Source organism: Cornus florida, unplaced genomic scaffold, assembly GCF_030987335.1.
Source record: "Cornus florida cultivar Cherokee Brave unplaced genomic scaffold, ASM3098733v1 CherokeeBrave_3.0.0_Hap2_Chr02, whole genome shotgun sequence".
NCBI classification, from domain to species: Eukaryota; Viridiplantae; Streptophyta; class Magnoliopsida; order Cornales; family Cornaceae; genus Cornus; species Cornus florida.
In genome coordinates, this window is record NW_026775572.1 from 86681466 (window position 1) to 86693363 (window position 11898).

Here is an 11898-nt window from a genome sequence, read left to right on the forward strand (position 1 = left end):
CTCACCCAATGCATAATCGGATGCATCATACATGATCTCAAATGGAAGAGACCAGTTGGGTGGTTTCATGATTGGGGCTGATGAGAAAAGAGTACGGAGCTTCTTAAAAGCTTCCAAACAGGCTTCATCAAAATTAAAAGGAATATCCTTGGCGTGTAGATTACACAGAGGTCGGGATATTTTGCTAAAATCTTTGATGAAGCGGTGATAAAAGGCGGCATGACCAAGAAAGGAACGGATTTGTTGGACAGAATTTGGAGGAGGAAGATTAGAGATCAATTCAACTTTTGCCTTGTCGACCTCGATTCCCCTTTTAGAAATGACATGTCCCAATACAATGCCTTCTTGGACCATAAAATGGCTCTTTTCCCAACTTAGAATCAGATTTGTCTCCTTACATCTTTGAAGCACAAGGGATAGATTTTGGAGACAGGAGTTAAATAAAGATCCAAAGACAGAGAAATCATCCATGAATACTTCCAAAAAGAGCATGTGCCTATAGGCAAATGTTCCAAAGGGACATGTGAATGTGGTCTTCTCTTGATCTTGAGGATCAATTGCTACTTGGTTATAGCCGGATTAAGCATCAAGGAAGCAGTAGTAGCTCTGGCTGGCTAGTCTCTCTAGGATTTGATTAATGAATGGGAGTGGGAAATGATCCTTCCTAGTGATAGAGTTGAGTTTCTGGTAGTTAATGAACACACGCCACTCGGTGGTGGTGCATTCGGGCATGAGCTCTCCTGCTGAATTTTCAACAATAGTGAGACCGGATTTCTTGGAAACAACTTGAGTGGGGCTCACCCACTTGCTATCAGAGATGGGGTAGATCAGTCCTGCATCTAGTAGCTTGATTACTTCTTTTATGGCCACTTTCTTCATGTTGGGATTCAACAGGGCGATGTACCTCTCTAGAAGGTTTACCGTCAGCCTCCATATGAATGTGATGTATACAAATAGAAGGCTCGATTCCTTTCAAATCAGCCACTACCCAGCCAATAGCTTCTTTATGCTCTTGTAGCACCGCTAAAAGGCTGTTTTCTTGGTCCTTTAAAAGGTCCGATGCAATGATGACTGGAAGATTTTTGTTTGCTCCAAGAACCATATACTTAAGGTGAACCGGGAGCGGCTATAACTCAAGTTATGGTGGAGATTTTAAGGAAGGGACTGGGGGAGTAGTTGAAAGTTGAGTAAGTGGTTCTCTTGGCATTTTCCAAGGAGGAAAGTCCATGATAGCATTAATGTCAAGCAAAGAGTTTACTTCTTGGATGGCTTGGTCAATATCAAAGTTTGAGAAGTCAAAGTGAGACATGCAAGTTGCAAGAGGATCCTTGCTTAGAATGAAGGGGAAAGATTCTTCGACCACATCATCTATCACGTCAATAAGAAAACAATCATCCTTATCAGAAGGATGTTGAGTTGCATGGAAGATGTGGAGTTTGACTTGCATATTTCCAAAGGCGATGTCCATCACCCTGGTTCGGCAATTAATTGAAGCATTAGCCGTACCTAAGAATGGCCTACCATGGATCACGGGAATATGTTTCTTTGGATCATGGACCGGTTCCGTGTCAAGAACCGCAAAGTCTATCGGGAAGTAAAATTTGTCCACTTTGATTATGACATCTTGAAGAATGCTCCGTGGGTGCTTGACCGATCTGTCGGCAAGCTGTAAGACCACGGAGGTTGGCTTTAGATCTCCCAACGCAAGTTGTAAGTAAACTGAATATGCAATTAAGTTCACACTAGCTCCTACGTCAAGGAGGGCCCTCTCTATCTTGTTGTCGCCAATGACACACGAGATTGTTGGGGCACCCGGATACTTATACTTTGGAGGAGTACTATGCTGAATGATTGCACTCAGATTTTCAGTTAATCTTGCCTTATTTGGCAAATGATTTTTGGAAGTACGCTTTTGAGTGTATAAATCCTTGAGAAATTTTGCATAGGGAGGGATTTGCTTGATAGCATCTAAGAGAGGCAAGTTGATCTTTACCTGCTTGAAGACTTCCCACATGTCTTGAATTTTACAATTTTTGTTCCCAAAATGTGTCGACACTTGGAGACGTTGAGGAAACGAAGCTTAGGCTCATAAGAAGTCTCCACATTTGGGTTGACAAGCTTGAAATTTTCAGGAGTGGAATTTGGATTAGAAGAGCTAAGATTTGGATTTTTGGGAGGAAGAACTTTGTCATTGTTTCTTCAATCAACCTTGTTGTCCATAACTCGACCACTCCGAAGGGTGGTGATTGTTTGGACTTGTTCATGAGTAGGCCCACTCGGAGGAGGGGCTTCATCAATCACATGCATCCCTCTAGGATTCTCAAATGGTTGAGCGGGAAGCTTTCCCTTATCTCTTTGAAGAAGTTGGTTCACTGAAGTAGCTTTTTGTCCTACTTGATTTTTAAGTTTAGCTATGGACTGAGTATGAGAATGAACCATTTGGAGAGTGGGCTGCTATGATGTCAAGAGTTATTTGTTAGATTCCATCATTTGCTTGTTTAGGGATTCCATCATTTGCTTATTTGCAGCCAAAATCTCATTAGTTGGAAATACAAGAGGTTGATTAGAGACATTTGGATTATAAAGGGGATGGTAACTTGAAGAGGCCTAAAATTGCCTATTTTGAAATTGGGACGAGGGTTGATTTTGTTGCCCTTGATTTTGAAATTGCGAATTTTGTGGGGCTTGTTGCCTCCACGAGAAATTCGGATGATCTCTCCATCTCGGATTATAGGTATTAGAATAAGGATTGTTTCCGGGCCTGGAAAACGTCCCATTCACTTACTCTTGAGTGGGACTAGGAAATTGCTCCGGCGTGGGGCAATCTTTCGAGAAATGGAAATGATTAGTGCATGATGCACACACCGCACTGGCTGAATTTTGAGACAAGGAAGGAAAGAGATATGGTGCCATCAATTGATAAAATTTATAAGCTATGGCATCCACTTAAGAAGACTCTTCCCTCATTGTCTTTGGTTGAAATAGGTTGGTGTTCTTTGTGTTGGTTGACGTTGGGGCACTACGAAAATTATGTTGTAATGAGTTTTCACTCAAATTCTCAAGTCAGGTCCATGCCTCATCCGCACTTTTAGCCATGAACATCCCTCCATATGACAAGTCAACCATGAATCTATGTGGGTCTGTTAACCCAGCATGGAAAGCTTGCACTAATTGCTATTTTGGAATTAGGTGGTACGAACATTTCCTAAGGAGGTCTTGAAGTCTTTCCCAAGTCTCATGGAGTTATTCTCCATCGATTTGTGCAAAGTTAAGAATAAAACACCTTATTTAGTTGGTCTTACTCACAGGATAGTATTTTTTTAAGAATTCTTGTTGCCATTAAGCCCATGTAGTGATGGAATTTGCGGCAAAAGAGTTCAACCAATATTTTGCCCTATCTTTTAGGGCGAATGGGAATAGATGCAAATGGAGAGCATTTTTGGGGAAGCCCCTCAACTTGATGCTAGAACATCTTTCAAGGAACTCATCAAGGTGTTTATAGGGGTCCTCATGTTCCAAGCCATGAAAGGAAGGAAGCATTTGAATTGTACTAGGTTTGAACTCAAATTGGGCTGCATCGATGTTTGGCATCACTATGTAAGAAAGAGAGGCATAGGTAGTAGGGATGAAATGGTCCCTAAGAGTCATAGGGACTATATTTGGAATTTCAGCCCCATCATTATTAATTCCCTCATTCCCAACATTTTCTCTATTACTGGCCATTATATTAAATTCAAGTTCAATTCCACTTATGTTTACAGATTCCCTAAGGTTTCTTCTTAGAGTTATTTCAAGCGAATTTATGTCAATTGGCGATTCAAGAGTTGGAAAAGACAATAACCTATGGCCAAACATCAACAACACACTTCACAACAAGCATAACAATTCTTCACCATCACATCCACATACGATGTTCTCTTTCTCCTCAATTATCAACAAGACAGAAAATAAATGGCCACGACAAGGACCGATACTTTGTACACAGTAAAACAATAATAGCCTCGACAAGGGCTTCATAATTTCACTATCTCTAATTTAACCATATGCAAGATATTCACAATTTTTGATGCTAGAACATTGAAAAACTTACTTGGAGTCCTCTAGACATACGATATTTTCAATTCTCCCTCGGCAAGCCTTGTGTACATAGAATCTCATAAGAACACTTAAAACACATATTAATCAAAACCAACAAGAATATATCTACAAGAACACAATATTCATAACCAAACCAAAGTTAATCCTAGAATCGCAGTTACAAAACCGATTGCAATCCCTGGCATCGGTGCCAAAAATTGATCGGTCTTGTCGACTATCAATAATAATCAACCCTTTGCAACAGCACAAATCATTGTAAAATAGGGCTATTGTTCAGGTAAGTCAAACCACTGCGATTGCTAGTTTATGGCAACCAAGGTTGTTAAAATCACTTAGTTTAATGAAGGGGGTATAGAGTTTTGTTTGGTTTGTAACTTAGAACTAGGGATTAAAGAGTGCATAAAACAATAATTGCAATGAAATTAAGAGGAAAGAAATCTAGGTAGAGAGGACTGGGAAGTGAATCCACTACCTACCCTATAAACATACTAGAATATGATTTACATGGGAAAACAACATATATAGTGGTCATGATATGTAGCAACACATGGTTGCTACATTATCTTCAAGAGGTTCATTAAATCAAAAGGCAAGAATAACCTATCAAAGTTTCACATGCTTGAACTACCTAAACTAGGGTGTAGCCTTAAACATGCTCACTAAGTTAGAGATTATCAAGCCCTTAATCAAATGATGAAAGCACATGAAACTAGAAATCAAGAATAGTCTATCAAAAGAAGGCCCTAAGCTATAGACTATCAACCTTCCTAAACATCATGCCATTAAAACCATTCCACAATCTTATTTTCATTGTCACTATGAAAAAGCAAAACATACAATCATGAGAAATTATGATCAAAGACAAGACAATAGCTTTAACATAATCATTTATAGATATTAGAATTCATTACATCAAAATGAATGCTCTAGATTGTGGAATAACCATATATATACATCATTCCCCCAAAATAAACCAAAAACTAGAGCATGCTTACAAAATAGGGTTTTATCACCTCCCTAGAAAAGGAGTTAGTTACCTATAGGAGCAATGGAGGAAGGAGAAATGATGAAGAACCCTTCCATTTTCGCAGCTAGAGCTTAAGAACAGCCCACACACTCAAGAACCCAATATTTCTCTCTCTAAAACTTACAAAAAATGTGAGATATATCTAATACAACCCTCCTAGCCTTCTATATGCCACCATAGACTCCTAACCACTCCAATTTCGTGGTCCATAATCCCTAGGAGAGTGCAGAACCACACAAATGGGTCAAGTGGACAGCCTTGAATGAAATAATACAGACCATGCCCATTTGTCTGCAAATTGGCGGGCGCCTGCGGGTTCACGAGGCCTTTGGCACTTTTGGCAGGCGCCTGGCAACTCAAGGATGGCTACTGGCCATTTAGGTGGGCACCTGCATCTTCTGGGTGGGCGCCTGCATGAGTACGATGCCTCTGGTTAATTTGGCGGGCGCCCGCATCTTCTGGGCTTCTGCTCTGAATTTTTGCTCTTGAACCTTTTTTGCGCGAACTATTGACACAACTCTTCTTCCTTGAACACTGTTCATAGAGCGTCATGAGTTCCATAGATCACTTGACTTGGCCAAAATGACAATTCCCAGTAACAGCGTACTTTGATCTTTAAAAACTTATCAAAGCATCACTTTTAACTTTCTTTAGGGAACTAAACTGAAAATTGACAAAATCATGCAAATAAATCTAATATATGCAGTATAACCAACTAATGGACTTAACTAATGCAAATAAGGGCACTTGAATATGCAATATTCGGCACTTTATCATTAGACTTGTTGAGCTTAATGTTTTGAATAATAGGAAAAGTGACTGGTTTGGAGCCAATAAGACCATAGTCGGTAATAATTTTCGAGGCATACTTGCGCTAACATGAAGAAATCCCTTTGGAAGAATGAGCCACTTGCAAACCCAAGAAATATTTAAGAGGACCCAGATATTTGGTATTCAATCAGGTGGTCCAAATGAGAATTAAGAGGACTTGGAGGTTTCACAGTGCAAAAGAAGTCAAAATGGAAGACGAGGGTGGGATAACAAGAAACACAGAACCAGGTCTTATCTATAAATGCGTTTCAGGTGCTTGAGGAAAGTGCTGAAAGAGAAGAGGTTTTAGAGAAGGGGGTTATTAATGGGGATACAGAGAAGCAAGGTAATGTGATTGATAACTCATTTTCCTCACCATTGAAGAAAGGAAGCTTGGAGCAGTGTATTAATTTAGAAAGTTCTTAGGAAGTTGTAAAAGAAACTCCAAAGAGAGATAATGATGGAATAGGTGATGGAAGCCAAGATATTGAAGGGGATCCAGTTTCTCCTAGAGGGACAACATCTTCCAAGAAAGTGAAAAACAAGAATAAGAAGAAGGAAGTAGAGATTGATCCAAAAGTGGTGAGAATCACTAGAGGGATGGTAGTAGGTGGGGCTGTGCCACCAAAACCTATTATTTAATGATTGGTTTATGGAATGTTAGAGGACTCAATAGGAAGGTTATGCAGAAAGAAGTGAAAAACTGGTTGAGTAATTCCTCTTTATCTTTGTGTGGTCTAGTGGAAACTAGAGTTCAGAGTGTAAAGTTTCAGAGATTAACAGATAATTTAAGAAGAAATTGGAATTGGGTGAATAATTATATAGCTGATTCAAAAGGTCATATCTTGTGTGGTTGGGATCCAATGAAGCTTCTTATTACAGTAATTGAGATCAAGGCACAGATGATGTTGTTGCAGGTGGATATCAGATAGTCCAATAGCAAGTTCTTGTTACTTTTGTGTATGCCAAGAATACAGTAACTGAAAGATTGTTATTGTGGAAGGATCTTGTGGAGAGTGCTAAACATATTAATGGACTGTGGATATTGATTAGAGATTAGAATATTGTGCGTTTTAATTCTAAAAAATTAGGAGGTAAGTATCATTATTCTAGAGTTTTGCTAATTTCAATAATACCATTGATACTTTGGGCTTATATGATATACCAGTGACAAATGGGGTATATGCATGGTGTAATAAAAGATTTAGCAATAGAAGAATCTATGCTAGATTGGACAGAGGGTTGAAGAATGAGGATTGGGAGCAGGCATTTCCTAACTCTCAAATTATTTTAACTCCCCCCTTGACCTCTGACCATTGGGGACTTTGTTTGAATTTTCCATTGAATGTTGCAGATGATCCAAAGCCATTCAGATTTCTATTAGTGTGGAATCAACAACCTCTTGTTAAGGATTAATTGCTAATGTGTGGAAAGTCAGGACTTCTGGGGACCAATCAAGAAGCTTTAATATAAGTTAATTAGGCAGTGAAGATGTGGAATACAGATAAATTTGTTTCTATGTTTGAACAGGTTATTGGATGTAGGAATTCTCTTACAGCTACACAGAAATTGTTGTACATTGATCCATTGAATAAAGTTATTATCAAGTAAGAGGAGGAAGGAAGGTGGAAGTTGAAGGCTGCTATTTCTAGTGAAGCTGTTGTGCTTGCTCAGAAATCTAGAATTAGATGGTTGAAGGATCAAGATAGGTGTTTAAAGTACTTTTTTTTAGAAAATCAAGCAACATAGAAATACGAGCAATGTTACAGTTTTAAATGATGAGGTTGAGGTGATTACTGATCCAACTATGATTAAGGATAAGTTTGTTGAGTATTATAAGTCTTCTTATGCCAATGCTCAACCTATTTCTTGTGAGCCCAAAGCTAAATACATCAGAAATCCTTTAGTTGCTGAGGAAGTGAATAGATTAGAAGATGTTGTCTCAAGGGAGGAAGTGAAAAGTATTGTTTTTTCTATGGGTCGTGATCAAGCTCCTGGTCCAGTTGGTTTCAGTGCAAGGTTTTTAAAACAATTTTGGAGTATTGTGGATGACCAATTCTCAGATATCATTATTCATTTCTTTGATCATATTGATATGGGCAGAGGTATTAACAACACCTTTATAACTTTGATTCAGAAAAAAAAAAAAAACTGTGGCTTTAAAAGTTGGAGATTTTAGACCTATTTCTTTGTGTAACACATTTTGTAAGGTTATTGCAAAAATTTATCTACTAGATTGTCAAGTGTTTTGGGGAGAATTGTAGGCAAAGAATAGACAACTTTTATACAACAAAGAAGGATTCAGGATAACATTATAATGGCTTATAAGTTGCTGAAAGGCTTTGGTGCTAAAAAGGCTAAGCCTAGGTTGGCTTGGAAGATTGATATAAAAAAGGCCTATAATACTGTGTAATGGTATTTTCTTTTAAAACTGTTGCAGCTGTTTGGTTTTGGAAATAAATGGATCAGTTATAGTCACATGTGTATATCTTTAATTTGGTTTTCTGTAATTGTTAAGGGTTCTCCCTATGGTTATTTTAACCTGAGAGAGGACTAAGGCAAGGTTGTCTATTATCTTCTTTGTTTTTCACTCTAGTCGCAGAGTATTTTTCAGGGATATATGATGGAAGCTGAGGTGCAATATGGTAAGATTATCCCTACCGAGGCTATAGTACAAGCTGGCATTCCTATTACTCATCAGTTTTTTTCTAATGATTTGCTTATTGTGATGAGAGCTAATATGGCAACTATGTTTACTTTGAAAAAAACTTAACTGCAGTTTGAAAATACATCTAGTTTGGCCGTTAGCTAGGAGAAATCAGAAGTATTTCTCACTGATTTTGTTAGAAGAATGTCTATTATTTTGAGAGCTCTTGGGTGCAAGATTGGGAAATTCTCTTTTACCTACCTTGGCTTACCAATTTATGATAAAATGTTGTGTAGCGGGGACTGTAATAAATTGGTTGAGAAAGTTATTTCCCTTACAACTAGATGGAATGGCTTATATGTGTCTATGGCTGGCAGAGTGGAACTGACTAGAGATTGTATTCTTCCCTTGGTGCTTTATTGGACTTCTGTGTATTCATTACATGCTGTGGTTATTAAGCTGATTGAAAGGAGAATTAGGAATTATATTCAGGGGCATGTGGAAGATAGAAAGATATTACATGGCCTGAGATGGAATAAGCTTGCTGCTTCTAAAGAAGAAAGAGGTTTGGGGTTGAGAAGACTGGTGGATATTGATAAAACTTCTAAGTGCAGTCTCACCTGGGAATTTTTGCTATCAAAAGATAGAATTTGGGTGGCCTGGTTTAAGAAAAAATATTTAAAAAATTCCTCCTTTTGGAATATTGTCTAGAGGGATGCTGATTCAACTATTTGAAAAAGTGTTGTTGCAGTCAGAGATGTTATCAAAGAGAATTACAGATATAGAATTGGTAATGGGCAGAACATTAAATTGTTTTTGGATCTTGGTGTGAAAGTAAGTGCTTAGGTGAGTTATTTAATCATAGGGTGTTGAACTCTCTTAGTAGAAATAAGCAGTGTATATTGAGTGATTTCATTATAGAGGGTTAGTGGGATAATGAGCAGCTTATGAAAACAACTCAAGAACTGATACAGGTTTTTCATACTTATAAAATTGTTTGGGGAGAAGATCATCTCAAATGGGTTTCTAACTTCAGTTTTAAAGATATTTGGGAGGCCTGCAGAACTCCAAATCAAGCTGTTTATTGGGCAGATTTGTGTTATAATGGAGGTAGACCTAGAAGATTGGCTCTTTCAGTTATGGTGATGCAGAAAGCTGTTATTACTCACTCTTATTTGCAAAAAAAAAGAAAGGTTTTTCTGTTATATCAAGATGTTGTCTATGTTTTAAAAATATAGAAATATTGGATCATTTGTTTTGTTGTTGTCCTTATTCTTAGGCAGTGTGGTCCAATATGTCAGAAACCTTTGGTTGAAATTTGCAGAAAGTGTTTGAAGTGTATGAATTGGCAAGGCTCTTTATACAAAGATACCAAGGGAAGAAGAATAAACTTGGGAGGTTGCTATTCACTGCAGGGTTATATTTTATTTGGAGAGAAAGAAATGAGAGAGTGCATAATGATATATGTAGAGTCTCTTTGGAATTAGCTAAGTGTGTTATTTGGGAGGTTCTTGATGTTTTGGGGGTGAGCCTCCAGGATGTCTTGTAATTTTTTACTCTAGCTAGCATTGATTTTGTTTGGCCTACTTTGGTAAGGCTATGTTTTGTAAAGTAAGGATATGCATTTATTATTTCTTCATGCACTTTATTGTTTATATTTATAAAATCCTTCATTTAGGTAAAAAAAAAAAAAAATGTGGCTATTGAAATTTTTTTTGAGATCGGCAATTGAAGCACTATCATTGTCAACAATGATAATGCCATCAACATAGACAAGAAGAGCTGTAAAAGAGGTTCCATGTACCTGAGTGAAGAGAGAATGATCGCATTGAGCTTGTTGAAAACCATGGTCTCGAAGAGTGCTGAAGAACTTACAAAACCATTATCGAGAGGCTTGTTTTAAGCCATAAAGTGATTTGTTCAGATGACAGACTTGATTCTCCCCTTTACTAGAGAGACACGGTGGAATAAAAAAATCATTGGTATCAAGATCAAGGATTTTGTAGCCTTTGATACCATATGGATATGCTAAGAAAAGATTACGCCTATCACGAGCATCGAACTTAGAACAATTTTGGGCATTGGTGGAAGTATAACACAAGCATCCAAAAACACGTAAGTGAGAGTATAATGGAGGAGAAGAAAAAAGAAGCTCGTAAGGTGACTTACCTGAGAGAAGAGGAGTGGGAATGCGATTGATGAAATAGCTGGATGTAAGAACACAGTCACCCCCAAAATAAATATTGGCCTGGAAATAGAGTGCACGAGCAATGTTAAGAATATGTAGGTATTTGTGTTCAATTACACCATTTTGTTGGGGTGTGTTGACATAACTGTGTTGATGACAAACCCCTTTTTCAGCAAAAAAATCTTTTATGTTGAATTCAAATCCATTATCACTACGCACTTGTTTAATATGTTTATTGAATTGAGTATATACAAGAAATATTGAAGAAGAGAGCGAGTTTCAGATTTGTGGCGCATAAGACAACCCCACGTGCAATGTGTGAAGTCATCAACAATGGTAAAAAAAACAATGAGAACCATCATGAGAAGCTGTAGAGAATGGTCCCTAAATATTAACATGAATTAAGTCAAAAGAAGTTATTGGAAATGATTAGCGAGACTGTTTTGCAAGAAGACAAACATTACAATGATTATTTGAATAAATAGAAATATTATAAACAGAATGTACTAATAATTCTATGCGAGAATGAGAGGGGTGGCCAAGACAGTAGTGCCAAATGTTGGGAGAAATAGTAACTACGGGAGCAGTAATAGGCGAGCCAACTGAATTACGGAGCAAGTGATAAAATCCGGCGGATTCCGTACCTATCCCAATTGTCTTCCACGTGGAAAGGTCCTAAATAAAACAATAGTCAAGGAGAGATATAAGAAAACATGAAATTGAACGAACAAGTTTATTGGCTGAGATAAGATTAAAAGAGAAGGAATGCACAACAAGAACATTATGCAATAAGAGGGAATCCGGGAGGTGCACGATGCCTATATGAGTTATAGAGGCGAAGTAATTTGATAGTAGCATAAGTTTCATAAGTGATGGAGGTTAGGCAAGTGATAGACCCGACCATGCGGTCAGTTGCGCCAGTGTCAATAATCTAAAAATCAGTAGTGGATGAGGTAAGGCAAAAAGATATACCTGAGAGTGTGGAGGTGGACTGATATGATGGAGATAAAAATACTACCTACGTGATTGGCTGATGCCTGAGACAAAGAAGAGCTTTGGAGAAGAGCAATATGTTATTGGCACTGCTGTTGGGTAATCGGTAGTGATGAAACATCAGAAGGGCAATCC